The sequence below is a fragment of the Vigna unguiculata genome, chromosome 10 (genome assembly GCF_037176805.1).
Source record: "Vigna unguiculata cultivar grain cowpea cultivar isolate G323 ecotype 2 chromosome 10, ASM3717680v1, whole genome shotgun sequence".
Taxonomy (NCBI): Eukaryota; Viridiplantae; Streptophyta; class Magnoliopsida; order Fabales; family Fabaceae; genus Vigna; species Vigna unguiculata.
In genome coordinates, this window is record NC_140801.1 from 44,432,587 (window position 1) to 44,450,833 (window position 18,247).

An 18,247-nucleotide genomic window follows, 5' to 3' on the forward strand; every position below is an offset into this window, starting at 1 on the left:
ATAAAATAAGTAATGTAATATTATAAACTATTTTAGATACCAATAATTTTTAATTCATAAATTAGTATCTAAATTAATCATTATAATAATTAACTATTTTGTTTTTAAAATTAGTTGCTATTTATAAAGATTTTCTTGTAATGGACATATTTCCATGACTTGTCTCCTATCACTTAAACACTAATAATTAATATTTATAATCTTAATTTCATTTGAAACAAAGTCTAATTTATCTTATAATTAATACCTAAAACACTATTAATTTTTAAATATTATATGAAAAGAAATATCCTTATAAATTATTCATACGTGCCATTTAGTATGACTCCAAAGAGATGCAAATTATTATTTTTCCTAAATCATAGAGTCATTAATTAATAAATCAATATAGTTTCACCTATGCACACACACATACTTACAATCAAGTAGTATACATATAAGTAGTATACATATGATTTATTTTTCTTACTATAAATGCAAACCATATGTCAATTACTACATAGAAGTCTTTTCTTTTTAAATTTGTTTTTCAAGCTTTGAATCAAGACTTTATTCGATCCAATTCAAACATGACTTTAACTCGTTGTAGAAAGTTCATAAACCTAATTATCTTTAAGCACGTTGATGCCTTTAACTAGGCTCAAGAAAATCCCATGCACACAAAAAAAAGAGAAAAAAGTCAAATTCTCTTTCTTTACATAAATTGAAAACGCCTTCTTAACTAGTTCATGAGTGTTACTTTTAGTCAAAAATTGGTTTTGCCACTTTATGACTTCTTTATAATAAACGTGACATGTCAACACAAACGTGATTCTTTGATTTCCACTTACACAAACGCGATTCTTTATAATAAATTGGTTTTCCCACTTTATGACTTATAACAAACACACATGAAGTGGAAAATGGCTCTTGCATGCAATAGAAGCATAACTACTGTAAAGGCCTAGAGCCACTACTCTTGCATATATAATTTGACCAGAATCAGATTAAGAAAGTGAAAAAAAAAAGTGATTTTGATGCCATGATTGATCTGGTCCATGCCCTTTGTTTGACCCCTTTTAGTTTGAAGTCTTTTAAGAACTTTTTTTCTATATAGTTTTTGTTTGCCTATGGTTTGTTAGGCACATAGAGAAATCTACTTAAGCTATAATTTGCCTCTAGTTCAGGTGACATGTTGTGGTTGAAAACGCAATTATTGAAACTGAAATTGCTGAAAGTGGTGATAATTAAATTGATGTGTGTGTTGATTTTGATTATCCCCATGTGTTGATCGCACGTGTGGGGTCCTTAATCAGAATTGTTAATGGATATTATGAAGGTGTTTGTTGATGGTGGTGTCACCAGAAGCTTAGACAGGCCTAATCAGAAGACAATTAAGGTTGTGGTCAATTCAAAGAACAAATTCTGGATCTTGTATCATATGTGCTACACTACAATGCACAACTAATAGTTTTTTTATTCAGTAAAATAAATATTCACATATTTTAATTTTAATATAATAACAATAAAAAGGTTAACTATGTTTTTTTTATTGATTTATGATCAAAATCGAAATTAATTCATCTTTAAAATTTTAAACTAATTTTGTCTTTAATATTTATAAATATGTGAATTTAATTTTTTAATCAAATTTTGTTAAATTTATTGACGTTTCAACCACGTTTATTAGCTAACATCAAAGTGAAAATGTAACAACTCGAAAGTTATCATCAATCACACTTGAAACGTCAAATAAACTTGATAAAATCTAGTTAAAATGATTATATCTATATACTTTTAAAATTGCAGGACTACAATATATCAAAGTTTCAAAAAAGGACCAATTCCAATTTTTATAGAAATTAAAGAAAAAAAATATATTTAACTCTAACAAAATTTATAGTCTTGTCAACAATTTTAATTCTATTAGTCTTATTTGAACTCCGAATTAGTATGATTGAACACATGTTTATGTTTGTTATGTGTATTTATTAAAAGGAAAATTAACATTGTTATGTCAATAATTTTGAAGAATCACTAATGATTTTAAATTTACACCACAAAATACAAAGGTTAAACGGTTTCTTTTAAGTTTAATCAATTTTTTCTTAAAATTAATTGTATATAAATTTTAATTTCTTCTTTAATAAATAAATGTAATCATTACTAAAAACTAAATATGCGGTCAATTACTTTAATAATTAGCCGAATTTAAACAAAATTAATAAAGTTGAAGTTTTATATTTTGATTGTATTTTAGTCTTGGGTTATGTATGTTTTTAGTCCCTGAACTTTTACCTACAATTAGAATCCATTCCTCTCTAAAACTTCGATATATTTTGACCCCCCTGAACTTTAAAAACGAATAAATATAATCTTTTTAATCCAATTACATTAACTTCTTTTGACGTGTCGAATGTGTCTCATGTTAGTTAGTATTGGAGTTGTTTACACCATTTGACACATTTTCGGTTCAATATTTGCTGAGAAATGTGTTCGACACAAAACAAGTTAACGTAAATGAGTTAAAATGACTATATTAATTCGTTTTTAAAGTTTAGGGACCAAAATGTATCAAAGTTTAAAAAGTAGACGAATTTCAATTTTGAGTCCAAATTCAGGGATTAAAAATATACTTGACTTTTTTATTCTTATTATATTAAAAGCAAATATGCTACATTAAACCGATTATTTACAATAAAAAAAAGCAAGTGAGAATGGAAGAAAATCTGTACTTAGATAATGACCAAAATAAGTTTTTGAGTGGGATAATATGATTATGCGTTTGGCCATAGGGGTACTAAGGTGATAATATATTTGTTAAATTGTAGCTTATTAATAATTTGATGTTAAAGTGTGAAAATTAATTGTATAAATTTAATAATAGGGGACTCTGAACTGATAGCTAGACCACAATATTTAAATGTTTTGTTAGATTTTTTTATTATTATTTTTTATTTTTAAAATATATTGATGATCAGTAATTTTAAAATATTAATATAATGTAGCTTTAATGACACTGCTAAAAGATTCAATAAAAAATCTGAATTCTAATTTTAGTGTGTACGTGCATGTGGTATGTATTTATATTTTAAAAGGAGTATTTTAACAAAATACACTTTAAAGTTATTTAAAATTAATAATAGCTGTGATTTGCTTACAAAATTCTAAAAACAGTTGGCAAAAAACATATGTAAAGAGAGAAGGGGAGATTAAATTATATCAAATAATAATAACTTTTAAGTGATAATTTATTCTAAAAACTTAGTGTTGAATTAGAAGTTTCTCTCTCAAAGCATAATTCATTCCTGTTCAAGAGAGACCCCTACCTCGAAAATGTGTATAACTCGATATATGAGATAGAAAATGTATTCAAAGCAATGTAATAATAGAATTAAAAAATAATTTTAAAAAATTATAAAAAATATAGATATTTAGGTTTAAAAATATCTTATATGTCTTGATTAAGATTATATTGGATAAATTGTATAAAGAAAAAAATATTAAATTAATAATAATTCAAATTTAATAAAATTTTCACCTTTTGAACTTAAATCTATATTGAATTATGTAAACACGATTTATGATAATAGTATTAAATTATTATATTATAATTTTGTGCCATGTATACATAAGTGAGTCAATTTTTATTGATTAAGTTATATTTTTGTGAGATGCATTGTTGTATGATTTTTCTTCTTCCATGAGAAATTTCCTTACTTTAAACAAATAGTATATATGTAAGAAAATTTCATTTTTAAGTTCATTACATTTGTACTTACAAAGGCAGAAATATACTTGCAAGTCTGTGAGTACTCCAAATATAATATATTAAGTGATAAACCAAGTGAAATATTACTTAAGCTCGTATGGATGCAAGTCAAGGTATTTTAATTGCATTATTTACTCATTGTTTTATAGTAATTCACTTAATTATTTATGTTTATTTTAAGTTATAGTATATTATACAAACTGAAGACTGTGAGTATGTTTATTATGTAATTTAATAGATGACAATTATATGAGCTAAAATCGATAAAGATTAAGATTAAACAATGTATTATGATCCACTGATATACACCAATGAATTAATCATTACTTTCTTATGGACTTATGTTAAGTTATATAAATATGTTATAATTTTTTCGTGAGTCACAACCGTTGCACTCATAAACATTGGAATATGTTAGAAGCATGGAGGTAGATGAAAGAGTAGTATAGTTTTATAATATATAGTAACAATTTTAATTTTGCTTTAAAACTTTATTTATGATTTTAGTTATTTATTTATATGTTCATTAGCAATATTTGGGGCTTAAACTATGCAATTACATGAATTATATATTGATTCACGATGCAACCATCATCAAATACGTACTTTATAATGATACTTCTATTAACAAAGGTTTTGAAAGTGTAACTAAATTTATGACCTATACTTTAAACGAGAGAGAAGGTGCCTAATTTTTGTCTCTTTAGGATTTCTATCAATATTGTTTAAGTGTTCAATCTTGATGTTTAAACAATATTCCAACGTTTCAGCAAAGAAGAATTCACTTTCTTATATAAGTAAAGACACTCAAATGTGATATTCAAGGATAACAACATATCGGATTGAGTATAGATAGTGTTTACCCGCAAACTAATTTACAATAAAAAAATTTACTCGTTATCCGTCCATTTATTCGTTGAGTATCCATTTAAAAAATACTCGCAGATATTTTAAAACACACGGACACCCGTGGATACTCGTGAATATTTATAAAAAGATAATATAATTTTTAAATAAAATTTAAAAAAAAATACAAAAAAAAATATAAATTAAATTTTAATTTTAATTAATTTAATTTAATAAAACATAAATTAAATCATTAAATGTTAATTTTAATTTTTTGTGAGTATCAAGTATCCGTGAATATGGATAGTATGAAAGTGCAATCGACCCGCAAGTATCAACTATTCATCGAAATTTTATACGCAAATATCCACGAACATGGATATTTTTGTCATATAGTCATATATTGGATTCTTGAGTGACATTTCTTCTATGTTTTAAAATGTATTTTTGTTAAATGACACGAGATTTGTGTTTTGTTGGTGTTGTACGATTAATTGATAAATGAATGGAATTATGAGATGGTAATAAAATGTTGTAGTTGTAGTGATAATATACGTAGTCGTACTTGAGTGAGTGTTGAACAATGCTTGCATTCATTTGATGCACCAAAAAATGCATCTTTGCACAGTTCACATTTATTAAAGCCTCTGTCACAGAAAGCTCCTCTTCACACCGGACGGCGCGGTCAACACTGTTACCAACTGTTACTAAAAATTGTTTCATTTATTTCAATTCTTTTTTTTTTCTGACACCAAAGGAATATTTTGATGTGAGTTTTAGTGTTCTCAATTTTCTTTTTCATTTTTACTTCAAATTTTCAAATAATTAAAGATGATAAAAGATGAAATTGGGCTTAAAAATAATAAATAAGTTTGTATTGTTATGCTGTTGTTGACTTACTTTTACTGCTTCCTGAATTTGTTGCACAAAACAAATGATATAGTTTGTAGTTTCTCTGGTAAATATAACAATTTATTAATTATGATCGTGTTTAATAATGACTTAAAGGAATAATGAATTAGGATACACCTTTTCTTAAACTTTAATTCACATATGGTGTGCAATCCTCATTTATATAAAAACTAGCATCAGATCCGTGCATACGCACGGGTCGTTTTTTTTTTATATTTTATAATTTTTAAAACAAATTTTTTTGCTATTATATATAAATTAATTATTTGAATATTTATTATTAGTTTAATTATATATAATAATTAGTTTAGTTATTTAAATATATTATTGATTTAATTAATTATAATGGGATATATATATATATATATATATATATATATATATATATATATATATATATATATATATATATATATATATCGTTGTTATAGTAAAATGTAAACATATGATATATTATAGTCTATAAAATATTATATAATATAAAATTGATATTAAAATTTTTAATTAGAAACACATAAATATAAATACAGATATATTATATTAAAATAAAATGTGTATCTACAAATCGTTGTAGAAAATAATTAAAGAAATTTAAAATATTTAAAGAAGTCAACAAATAGGGATATATAAACTCAAAATCTCCGATTCAATATTTAAGAAATTTAAAATAATTAATGGATAACAAATGTATAAATTTAAAAGATTTAAAAACGTATGAAATAAATTATAAAATTAAAATAATTAATAGAACTAATTGGTCAATTAACTAAAATATTTAAAAACAGATCATATAATTGATTACAAAAATAAATCTTTTAATCTTTTAAATATTACAAGAAATCACAAAAGTAAAAGTAGAAGGGACCAATATTTATTCGATCAACCGAATTTGAAATAACAGAATAAATCACATTTTTGTTATAATTATTTAACTTGTTATCATATAGTACTTGTTTAAACTACATTTTTTTGTCAAGTCTTGGATAAATAGCCTATTCATACAGTGAAATGCTTATAATACAAAATCATCACATAATCTCCTCAAGAGAAACTATTGTTGAGAAAAAATACATAAAAAAAATTATTAACTTTCTTTTATTTTGTAAAAAAAAAAATATTGTTATGAAAACATTGATATTTTAATTGTTCGAAGACTAACACAATTATAATGTTTTAAAGTAGTGCAAAGATGGTTAACTCTTTCAATATAATGTTTTACAATGTTTTACTAACACATTTATAATGTTTTACTATAACTTCCTAACCATATACAATATAATGTAGATACTTATGTTTTTTTTGTGAAAAACAAAATAATGTTGTTACTCATGTTTTTTTTTTTTTTGAAAAACAGACTGTGGTAAGCCTTTATGTTCACATCACATTATTTTACTTTTAAGTTAAAAATTAATGTTAATTATATTTTTTGTCTCATATATTATATAAAATATATGTATTATATTTTATTTTATGACTTTGTTTATTACAATTGTAACAATATTTCGTATTAATTTACAATTTAAAAGATACATAAAATGCATATTATATACAGGTTTTATAAAGTGGTAATTTATTGTAATTATTTATAGTTATATAAGATTTTATTGTTATATAAGATAGTAGTTTTAATTTGTTTCAATAACAGAATATTATGTATTATTATTACTGTTTAATTTACTTAATTTACTTAATGTCACATAAAGTAACTGCATTTGACAAATTATTTGGCACTAATGAAGACTGTCTACCTCCTTGATAATGGTTACTCTTCGTTCTTACTTGGCCTACTATCTATCATTGTTTCCCTTGCTTCAGTTGTAGAGAATCACTACCACAAGTTTATTAAGTGTTCTTTATTCAATGTAATGATCTTGCACCATTTTTTAGTTAATATTTGATTGAAATAGATTCAAACTACCCCAGTGAAGAGGTTGTGCAGAACCCACAACATATTGACTGTAAATGGGCAATTTCCTGATCCAATTGTGGAAGCAAGAGATGGAGATTCTCTTGCAATCAAAGTAGTAAATGTTAGACCATATAACATCTCCATCTGTCTTAAGGCAGACATAACTCATGGGAGATAGAACATGAAATTGGATAACAATATTAATGGTTGAAATTATGTATAAATTGAAAAAGCAACACTACCGGATAAAACAAACACCACAACCTTCTTGATCCTATATGGTGCCAAGTAAGTATGCATACAACATCGCTAAACAAATATGTGTAATTTAATGCTCTAATAAAGTCTCGTAATTGTAACTCAATCAATTATACACCACTCACTCAACTATGTTTACCATTACTCTCTCCGCACAACCAAAAAAATAAAAAGGGACATAAAATGCTCAGGCTCCACCGTAGAAAATAAAATGGAGTATATGTTACTATTTAAGTTAATAACAATACACCCTTTTTTCATTGATATATTTCTTCAATACTATCTTCTCTTATCTGGTAACGTAACTTATCTTTTGATAAAATGTATAATAACAATAATATAAATAGTTAACAATTATAATGATAATATTAGCAAAAGTAATACCAATTATTCTAATAGTAATATAATACAAATAATATAAATAATACGCGCGGGTGGTTGCTATTTTTTTCTTTTATATTTCAAAAATAAATAATATTGTTATTATATTTAAATTGGCAATTTTTTTTGGAATAATTATATTTATACGGTTTAATTATTTAGTGTATGTAATTAATAGCTATCATGCTAAATCAAAATTTTCAACCGTAAGTTGTTTAGATTAAGTAACTAAATATGACTACAAACAATTTGAATATAAAATAATTGAAATAAAGTAAATCAAATACCACAAAATATATGACTTACCATCACCCTCTGACAACAACATTAACACACGTCCAATTAAATATTAGCACAGGAGAAAAAAAAAAAAAAGAGAACCACACACCTAATCTTATTCATAACTGACATTGATTTTCATAACAATAATATTTAATAAAGAAAATTTCTTTTTAAGTCTCTTCATAAGAATAATATTTAAAGGAACATTATTTTATATATTTATCTATATTATTTTAAGAATAACCATATTATTTTTTGAGATATAAATCGTAAAATTACAATAACATAAATATAATTTAATAATATAAACGTAAATTTAAATTTAGTAACTAAATGTATCAATTTAAAATGATGATTATAATATCAACTTATGATGGTGTATCTTTTAGATTATAAATATATATTATATTATAAGTTATTTAGGTATTTCGCAACAGGAGCTAAGAAGATAGATTATTTATTTTATAGTTACTTGTTAAGTTGTTAAAAAATTAATCAAAAGTTCGTGACATAATTGGTGTTAGAAAAATTAACAAATATATGAAATAAATACTAATTTTGGTTCTAAGAAGATTGAAATGGAAGAATGGTTTATGAATCTTAATTGATATAAATTAATCATGTGTTCTGCCACTAATATTGTAATCATTATTACAATAAAATAAGATCTTGTAGGATCTCAACAAATTTTACCATTAATTATCATTCCAAGGTTTTAGCATAAGTTATATCCTGCAAATATTAAAAAAGTCAATTATCAGCACCACAATATTCACATACAACGTTGTTAATGCTATACAATTTCTAAGAAAAAAATAGAACATTCATTTTGTTTTGAGTGAATATTCTTGAATGCTAAAGATACGTATTTTCCTATTACAATTTAGTGTTAAAATGATATATACAAAGATAATTATAGCTAATACATTACAATTCAAAGAAGGGTAATTAAAATATCTCAACTTTATGAGATACAGTGAACCAAAGCTAATTGCAAAACAACAAAACAAAATCGGTGATAAGACTCTAGAATTTGTCTTGCAACTTCTTACTGTAGGTGATAACATCTATAATAATTGTTCCTTTGTTCATCTAAAACAAAATTTAGAATCTTTAATGAGATTATATTCCAGCAATTTGGAAATCAAACAATGAAATTGAATATCGAATGAACTCTTAAACAAAGATGCAAGAGTCAAGAAAATAAGGACTTAGGTAGTTGCATTTGTGATGACAGGGAATCATACCTCTACAGTTTACTCTAACAGTCATGTTGATATGCTCCCTACAATGGTAGAAAACAGAACAGTTCCATAAATATTTATATTAAATACCATAAACACGAATCAACCAATGATTTAAGTTAGAAAAGCTTAGAAGTAAGTAATATTTATCTAAATCCAGCTCAAGAAAATTCAATTGATTAAATTAACTTAACTTTATACATTATCAACAAAGTTCATACAGAACTTCACAAACCTCTATATACCAATGTATCATTATCTTTGTTAACAGGCAGCCTAACATTGTGTTATGACATTAACAACAATAACAACAATTTTGTCTCAAAGATCACAAAAAAAATTTCACTTATATTATCAACATTAACATAAAAGTCATGGTTAACCTTCTATCACCCATGGATGTTGCAATTGCCATTGTTAATGAAGGATACTATTACTTTCATCTTTATACCCATTACACCATCTTTGAGTTGCCTATCCTATCATTATTGTATAGGTTTAACTTTGAGAAGCAAAAAGAATAGTCAATAGAATTTGAAATTATAAGATAGAAATATGAAGAAGATAAATTGGAAATAACTGTCATAAAAAAAATAATGTTGAAAATGCAAGACATATCGCCACAACAATTCATGCTCGTCAAAAACATTTTTTAGAGCACCTGGTTTTGAATCTTCAACTCAAGCGACTTGTTGCCTTTTTCTATTACATCAAATGCAACATTTGGGTTTGCAATTGAATTAACTAAAGAAACGCACTCCTCCTGCAATTGAGTTCAAAAACATAGCATGCAAGATCAAAATAGCTTGAATAAAATAGTTTTTGATTCAACATCAAAACCAAAGCTCTCATATTATGTAATTTAGAAAAAAGTAATATTTGTTATGCCTGATTAGTCAGAAATATGTGTTTTAATAGGCAAAGATGGCTAGAATAAATACTAATGATCCTAATTACAAAATATAAATAAGAAAAAGATGCAAATGTACTAAAAAATATTTATGGTTGTTGAGTAGTTTATTTTTTTCCCGTGCAAGATGGATAGAAATTCTCAACACATAAAATTCATATATAGGGTACCCATACTAATTTTCCACATAATAGTAATGTGTTCCTTTCTGTAGTCCCTTCAAAAAGTGATCTTAATGCATTTAGATTCTTCTCCAAGCTTCACATATGCCCCAATACTTGTAGTACACCCAAGCAACTGCAATAACCAAAATTATGACAAACTCGTTAAAACCAAAAGATAAAGTTTAAACAACACACCCCAATTGAATTAAAATAAAATCATGTCAAAATAAAATATAAAAAAAGAGTATGAAGTACACTAAAACAAAACACGATAAATAAAAGTCAAAATTTCCTAATTTTTTAATTTCAAACAAATATTGTCTTTCTTCTACAAATTTACCTCATTTGGACAATTCCAACATTGACCACCTTTTGGATCTTGTTCATCGTCATAGGATTCTTCATATATTCCTATGCAGCCTTGGGATTTTCCTTGAAATCAACCAACACCTACATAGACAGTACAAATCTAACTCTGTTAAGCATGTCTGATTCTTGAATTCACAACCATAGTTATCAAAGAAGCAACTAAACACACAACACTGAGATTAAAAACGAAAAATAGTAAATATGTCTTCTAAAATCAAAAGGTTTAACCTTTTCTTCAACCCACAACGATAGGTTTACGAAACAGAAAAAAAAAAGTTGAAGAAGACCATGAAGAAGAAGAAAGAAAACTCAAGCTATTGACTTTCAACAACTACTAAAATGTACTAATCCATGGTACACCATCTTCAACACAAAAACCCTCAAAAAAAATTAAACCTTTATTGAAGAAAAAGAAAGAGCACATAAGAAACAAAAGAAAAATAAATAACACCATAAAAAACAACATAGTAATATAGTTCACGAAATTTATATATACCTCTTGAGCAGCATCTCCAAGCTTGTTTTTGTTGTCTATCTTACCTACAATGACAATCAGATCATGCAATCTTTAGCTTGATCTTTAAATTTTGGAAACTGATTAACAAATGAATGCAGAATATTACTTTACCTGTTGGAACAGTCTTTGTTGAATCCCCTTGGAGACTTGGAGAGTTATGACCAAGAGTTAAATATAAATTATAGAAGTAAATCATTTAACAATTACAGAGGTTGTGTCTAAATATAAATTAGCATAAATGAAATAAAAATAAAAACCAAATAAACATGGAAGATGTAAAAAAATAATCTTTTTTTTAAATAAGACCATTGCAATACACTGTCATAAATGAATAATGAATCCTTTCTGCTTGTAGATTCAAGCACTGATCTTGTAACCTTTGAAAACCACATCCTCTACAACTTTGAAAAAGAAGAACAACCAAGAACAACTAAAAAGTTAAGAACTTTAAGAACTTTAATAAAGAAAAAAAATTACATTCATCAAATCAAACAATAAATCGTAAAATGTATCTTTTATGTGCAATTTTAACACCCAAACACCATATCCCTAGCGTTTCAAATGGCCATAGAAAAGAAAAATTCACAGACAAATAAATGTTCAAGATTTTATTCAAAAATACATTTTAAAAACAAAAACTTGAACATTTTCTTCAACCCATGGTAATATGCGTACGAAGTATAAAAAAATTACAACAATACCATCAACAACAACAAAACATGTTCAAGATTTTGTTCAAAATTACCTTCTAAAAACAAAATCTTGAACCTTTTCGTCAACACACAGTAATAGGTCTACGAAGTACAAAAAATATAAATACAACAACACCATCAACAACACTAAAACGTGTCCATGACAAAAAATATTGCAAAAATTAAACCTTTCATGACAAACAATCAACACAAAGTAAAAAAATTTTAACAGAGTACGAAGAAGAAAAAAGAATAAAGATCCAAGAAGAAGAAGAAGAAGAAATAAAATAAGAAATAGAAGAAAAAAGAAAGAACAACAACAAATAGAAGAAAAAAGAAACCAAAAAAATAACCTTGATCAAGAAAAAGTTCATTCAACTTTCAACAAAAACAAACTGGAAATTAAAAAAAAAAGAAAAAGAAAACCTAACTTGGTATGAAGAAGAAGAAAGAAGGATTGAAGAAGAAGAAAGAAACGGAAGAAGAAAAAAACAGAAGAAAATAAAAACTAACCTCGAGAATGGTGATTGCCTTGGAGAAGAAGTATGTTGGTGTCAGATAACATCAATTGGTATTTAAAACAGACTTTCAAACGGCAAAAACACAACAATATCAAAAAGACAAAAATACCCTCAATTTTAAACACGTGTCAATAAATTAAGATGTCTATTTCAGTAATTTACCTATATTAAGAATTTCTTAGATATATAGTAGATTTAAATATGTCTTCGGCTTTTCAGTTTTTTTAAATAAACTAATTTTGATTTAATTGTAATATATTATCATGTGATTTAATTGTAATATATTAATCAATAAATGTTCGTATGTTTTAGTAATAACACTTATTACACCTTAGCTTTTGTCACAATATTAATGTTAAATGTTCAAAATAAGTTTATATTAGATATGATTATAAATTTTTGAGATCTTAATTATGTGTTCATTTAAAAGTTTATCGATTACGTGAAAATTTATTAAAAATAAAAGATAAAATAAAATAAATACAAAGTATGGGAAAGTATACCAAATTCACGATAAAAATTATACTTCACGAAACATAAATAAATTATAGATATCATGAAAAAAAATCTAAATAAATACATGGAATTAAAGTAGTAAATCACTTATATTGTTCTCGATGGATAAAATCTAAATTAGTTAATTTATCAACACAATTATTTTCTTCAAGAAATACATGAGAAACTTTAAATTACAAATACAAAGGACCAACGTAAAAGAATCAATTTTACCAATATGTTGGAAAAAAAAAATCTCATTCATATTTTATAGTCAGAGGTGAAATTTTTGGATTTATAACAAATGATCAACTGCGAAAGTATTTGTTAAGGATGTTTTCACTAATCAATAACAAAAGTTGAAGACGAAACCATAGCCAAGAGCACGGACTTGACGGAATCAACGAGAAAAGAAGACATTGTTCCTGTTAGGCTTGACTCTAATCCGACTTTGTAAAATCACTTTAGAGGAAGAATTTAAAAACACAAAAGTACTATGAGTAATTAATTAATGTCTATTCATGCATATTATTTTGTGATTGATTTATATTTTTATTTAATTCTATTAAATTATTTATAACTGTTCGGTTACATTTGTATCTGTAAACGAATTTAAAAACTTTTTTAGAGGAAGAATATGTTGTAAATTTTGATGGAAAAAATTCTCGCAAACTATATTGAAATTTGTTATAAATTAGATGGTAGAAGTTTTTGGCTTCATATTTAAGATGTAAAACGAAGTTATAAAAAAACCTAACACAGTTAGTTGAGAAAGTTAATCAATATTTAGTTATCAAGTAAATTAAAAAAATATTTATTTTCTATTTACAAATTATTGTAGATTAGATTACAAAATTCATTACAAATTAGATCGTAGAAGTTGTTCACTTTATATTATTAAGAAGTATACTTTATTTTATTTAAATGTCTTGTTTTGTATTTTTTTTTAAATTAAGAAATATAAGTAAATCATATCCATCAACTAGTTAACTTATAAGAAGTGCAAGCAACATATTATATACTGCATGGTTATCAAAATACCTTTTGTTATTAATTAAGACTTATTTAAATTATGAGTTCTACTTATTAAATGATAATTATGTATCATAAAACTCTGATTCTAATAAAGTTTACCTAATAAATAATAATATATTCAAAAGAGTGTGTTTGAGAGTGAGTGATTAACATTTTTGAACTTATTTATTGGTGTTTTTGTAATTTAACACCAAACTAATGCACAAACTGGAATTTTACATTTTAAATACTTACAAAATCTAACTGTTTAAAAATTTATTAAAACCATAATTATAAAACCCCATATTTTTTCTTTTGAAAAAAAAATGCATCTAAATCGTTTGGATATATAATAACTAGAATTTTACTAAGGATTTTAGTGTGACGAGTAGTCATGAGTTGGGCTTAGGAGTTTGGACAAGAAGTTGCTGAGCTAGAGCCCAATAAAATCTGGACATTTCTGTGCACAAGATTTTGCTCTATGCACTCCCGTGATTACCACCATCACCCATATATTAACATAAAAAACCAAAATACTCTCTCATTCTATCATGCCGCCGTTATTAAAGTCATTATCATCGTTGGGTTTACTTCTTCACCGCATCTTTGTTTCTGAAATTTCTTCCTCCACCTTCATGTTTTCTTTCTGCACCTTAATACTTTTCAAAATTTCAATTATACTCTTACTGAAATTCTAGTTTCGGATTGTACAATCCGTAAATATTTTGTATTATACAATCCGTAATACAAATATACATTTCAGATTATGCAATCCATAATGAAAATTTACATTTCGGATTGTACAGTTTGTAACACAAATTTAGAAGGTAATATGAAATGTAACTTGCATTCTGGATTACGTAGCACGTAACGTAATTTGTACACAGTGTGGAAAATATCATTAATGCTTTGTGGGAAGAGAATAATGGTGTAGGAGCTCAAATGAGGTGTGGCACTACTATTATTAATAAGAGAAGCGACAATAGTAGGGTTCAATTTGGAGATAGTGGCGATCTACATTTGCGTTCCACGTTATATGAACTTGAGAAAGAAGAACCTTCCTGCGAGATTTGGAAATTGGGAAGAAGAGGCACCCACATTGTGGGTTTCGTCTCAGTCGATGGCCAACTATGGTCGCCACTCGTTATTTTCCTCCTGGATTGGGTCAAGTTTTTTTTTTCTCTAATTGTGTTGCTTTGTTTGTGTTCTTTTGAGTTCAATTAAGTGTGAGAGTGATAATGAAATGTGAGAAAGTTAAATGAAATTTGTAGCAAAATAATTATATGGGCCAATCCATTTTCAAATCTCTTACGAGTTATGGGACAGTCCATGACCAACCATTCTATAACCTAATAAGCTGACGAACAAGATGGATCAGATTTAGACGAGCTTACGAGTTCAATATACGATTTTTTTGTATTTCGAGATCCATTTGAAATGTAATTTGTAAAAAGGAGTTCATTGATTTTTTTTTTATAAAAAAGGGTCAAGTCGTCAAGGTGGAGGATGACATTACAGATAAAATTGTCCTCCACCCTACCAGTTTTTTTTTTTCGAGAAGCGAAACCATGATATAGGAGGCCGATTTCTATTCACCTGAAAAGTGAAGTCGTCCTCCTACATGACGACTTCACTTTTCAGTTTTTTATTTATATATTTTTTAACGTTTCAGTATTATAACTTACTCTACCATGGTGTGGGATCCTCTTTGTAAGCCAACGAAGACCACCTTCAATCTCCTACGAACCCTTATCATTGTCACAACCTTCTGCTTCTGTATTTCTTGCCATAAATGCACTTGAAAATAGTCTTGTATTTCTTGCCATCATGCCATGAATGCACTTGGAATTATATCCTTTTCTTTTAGAGGTCACAATTTGGCCCTGGAAACAGTGCCTTAAACTTTTAAGCACCCAGCTCGAGTGCCAATGTGGAAAGGAGCCAAGGTTGCTTATTTCTTCATTGCAATGTGTCTCTTCCCAATTGCTATTGGTGACTTTTGGACCTACAAAAACCAAATATCTACTTTTGATAGTTTTGAAGCTGGTTACACGAGCAGGAAAAACTGTCCCTACGAGTGAGATCAGATTTTAAAACTACAACTTTAAAAAAATATAAAAAAAATTGAAAAGTGAAGTCATCATGTGCGAGGACGACTTCATTTTTCAAGTGAATAGAAACCGACCTCTTACAACACGATTTTGCTTTAAAAAAAAAAGGAAACCAGTAGGGTGGAGGACGACTTCACCTGTAATGTCGTCGTCCACCCTATCGGTTTGACCCTATTTAAAAAAAAATTGAACAAATCCATTTTTACAAATTTCACTTTAAATGGACCCCGAAATACAAAAAAGCCTCAATATACTGACCTGACCAACTTTTTTTCTATTGAATTTATGGACCAACTCGTCAGACCTGATCCATTTTGTTACCCTTAACCTTAATTTTATATCAAAATGTCTTTAATCTTAAAAAGAAAATAGTAGAAACATAAATATAAAAAAGTAGAGAAAGGATAGAAAAATAGTTTATAAAAAATTGGTAATTTTTATAAACTAAAACTTGACTAATTATTATTTTTTTATTTGTAAAATTTTTAACTAATAAAATATTTAAACTCAATAAAGGATGACTTATATTTTTAGTAACATAAAGAAAATTTTTGGTACACATTTTATGTTTCAATTTTACACTTTAAATAATTTTTTTTTAATTAAAACAATTATGTATCATATTTTATTTGAATTTAACCATTTTTTTTTCTGTTTAACCATTTTTTAAACTAAACAATTTATTTCAACTAAAATAACTACCTGTAATGAAAAAAAATTATGTATAAAATAAATAAAAACAATCCACAAAAAAATTTTAAAAATAATTTATATTTATTTCTATAATTATATTGATAATTTTTTATTATAATAAAAAAATACACACATACACTAACGCATGACTAGTTCATTATAATTATTATTCACTATGTATATTATAGGAATTTAATTTTACATTAATTTTAAAGGTTATTATAATTTTTTTTATATAAATTTGATAAAATATTTCGGTTATTTTACAGGTATTAAAAGAAATTGTTACTTTCCTAATATTTTAACATTTAAGAGTTAAACACTTCTGGCTATATAAATAATATAATTTAAGATATAGAATTTAATTAAATTAAATGTAAATATTTGAAATTAAACATTACAGTCAAATAAACTGTTACTTTAATCTCTATCAGAAATTCAAATTTTATTACAGTTTTTATAAGATGAGATATTATAAGTATTTAACATTATCTCGTGTTTGTAATAATAAGATGCACTAATTAAACTAGTGTTAAAACATGTCAGTTAAGAAATAGTAGTTACAAGTAGTAAATTTGAAATATATATATATATATATATATATATATATATATATATATATATATTTTGTTATTATAAAAATATGAAATTAAGTTTGATTAATAAAAGTCAACCTTTCTATAAGGTCCACTTCCCATGTAATACAAAGTCAACCAATTCAGTTTTCTAGAGTCATTATTCCTTTCTGCAAAAGAAAACTCCTTCATCAATTTTTTATTAAGTGCCACCATGAAAATACTTGCGAGAAAAGAAAAATCACACAAACACCTTACAAAGTAATAATAGTAGTGTTTTTTTTAGGATGATGATATATAAATACTTAATTTTTCATGTAACAACCTCTCAACGTTAATAAAATAATATTTTTACTTTAAAATATAAAATAATTTAGAATAAGTTAACTAGAAAAAAAATATAAATATTAATTTTTTATTAGATTTTGAAAAGAGACGGAGAAATGAAAAGATACACATATATTTTTATGGGTCGTTGGAAAGGATATTTTTGATAAATTCAATAAAAATGTATATTATTTAATTTAAACTTTATGATAATATATTTATGTGTTATATTATTTAATTTAAAACTTTATGATAATATATTTATGTGTTTATATA

The 18,247-nt window shown here is 25.6% G+C and overlaps 1 long non-coding RNA gene across 1 annotated transcript; it reads right to left on the reverse strand.

Moving 5' to 3' along the window:
• Positions 1-9,216: 9,216 nt before the first annotated feature.
• LOC114165733 (uncharacterized) lies at positions 9,217-12,664 on the reverse strand. The gene is made up of 6 exons (XR_014984997.1): positions 11,655-12,664; positions 11,523-11,566; positions 10,998-11,107; positions 10,245-10,790; positions 9,587-9,624; positions 9,217-9,431 (listed from the first exon to the last, which is right to left on the reverse strand). It is a non-coding gene; the product is annotated as an uncharacterized LOC114165733 (long non-coding RNA).
• Between the last annotated feature and the right edge of the window lie 5,583 nt (positions 12,665-18,247).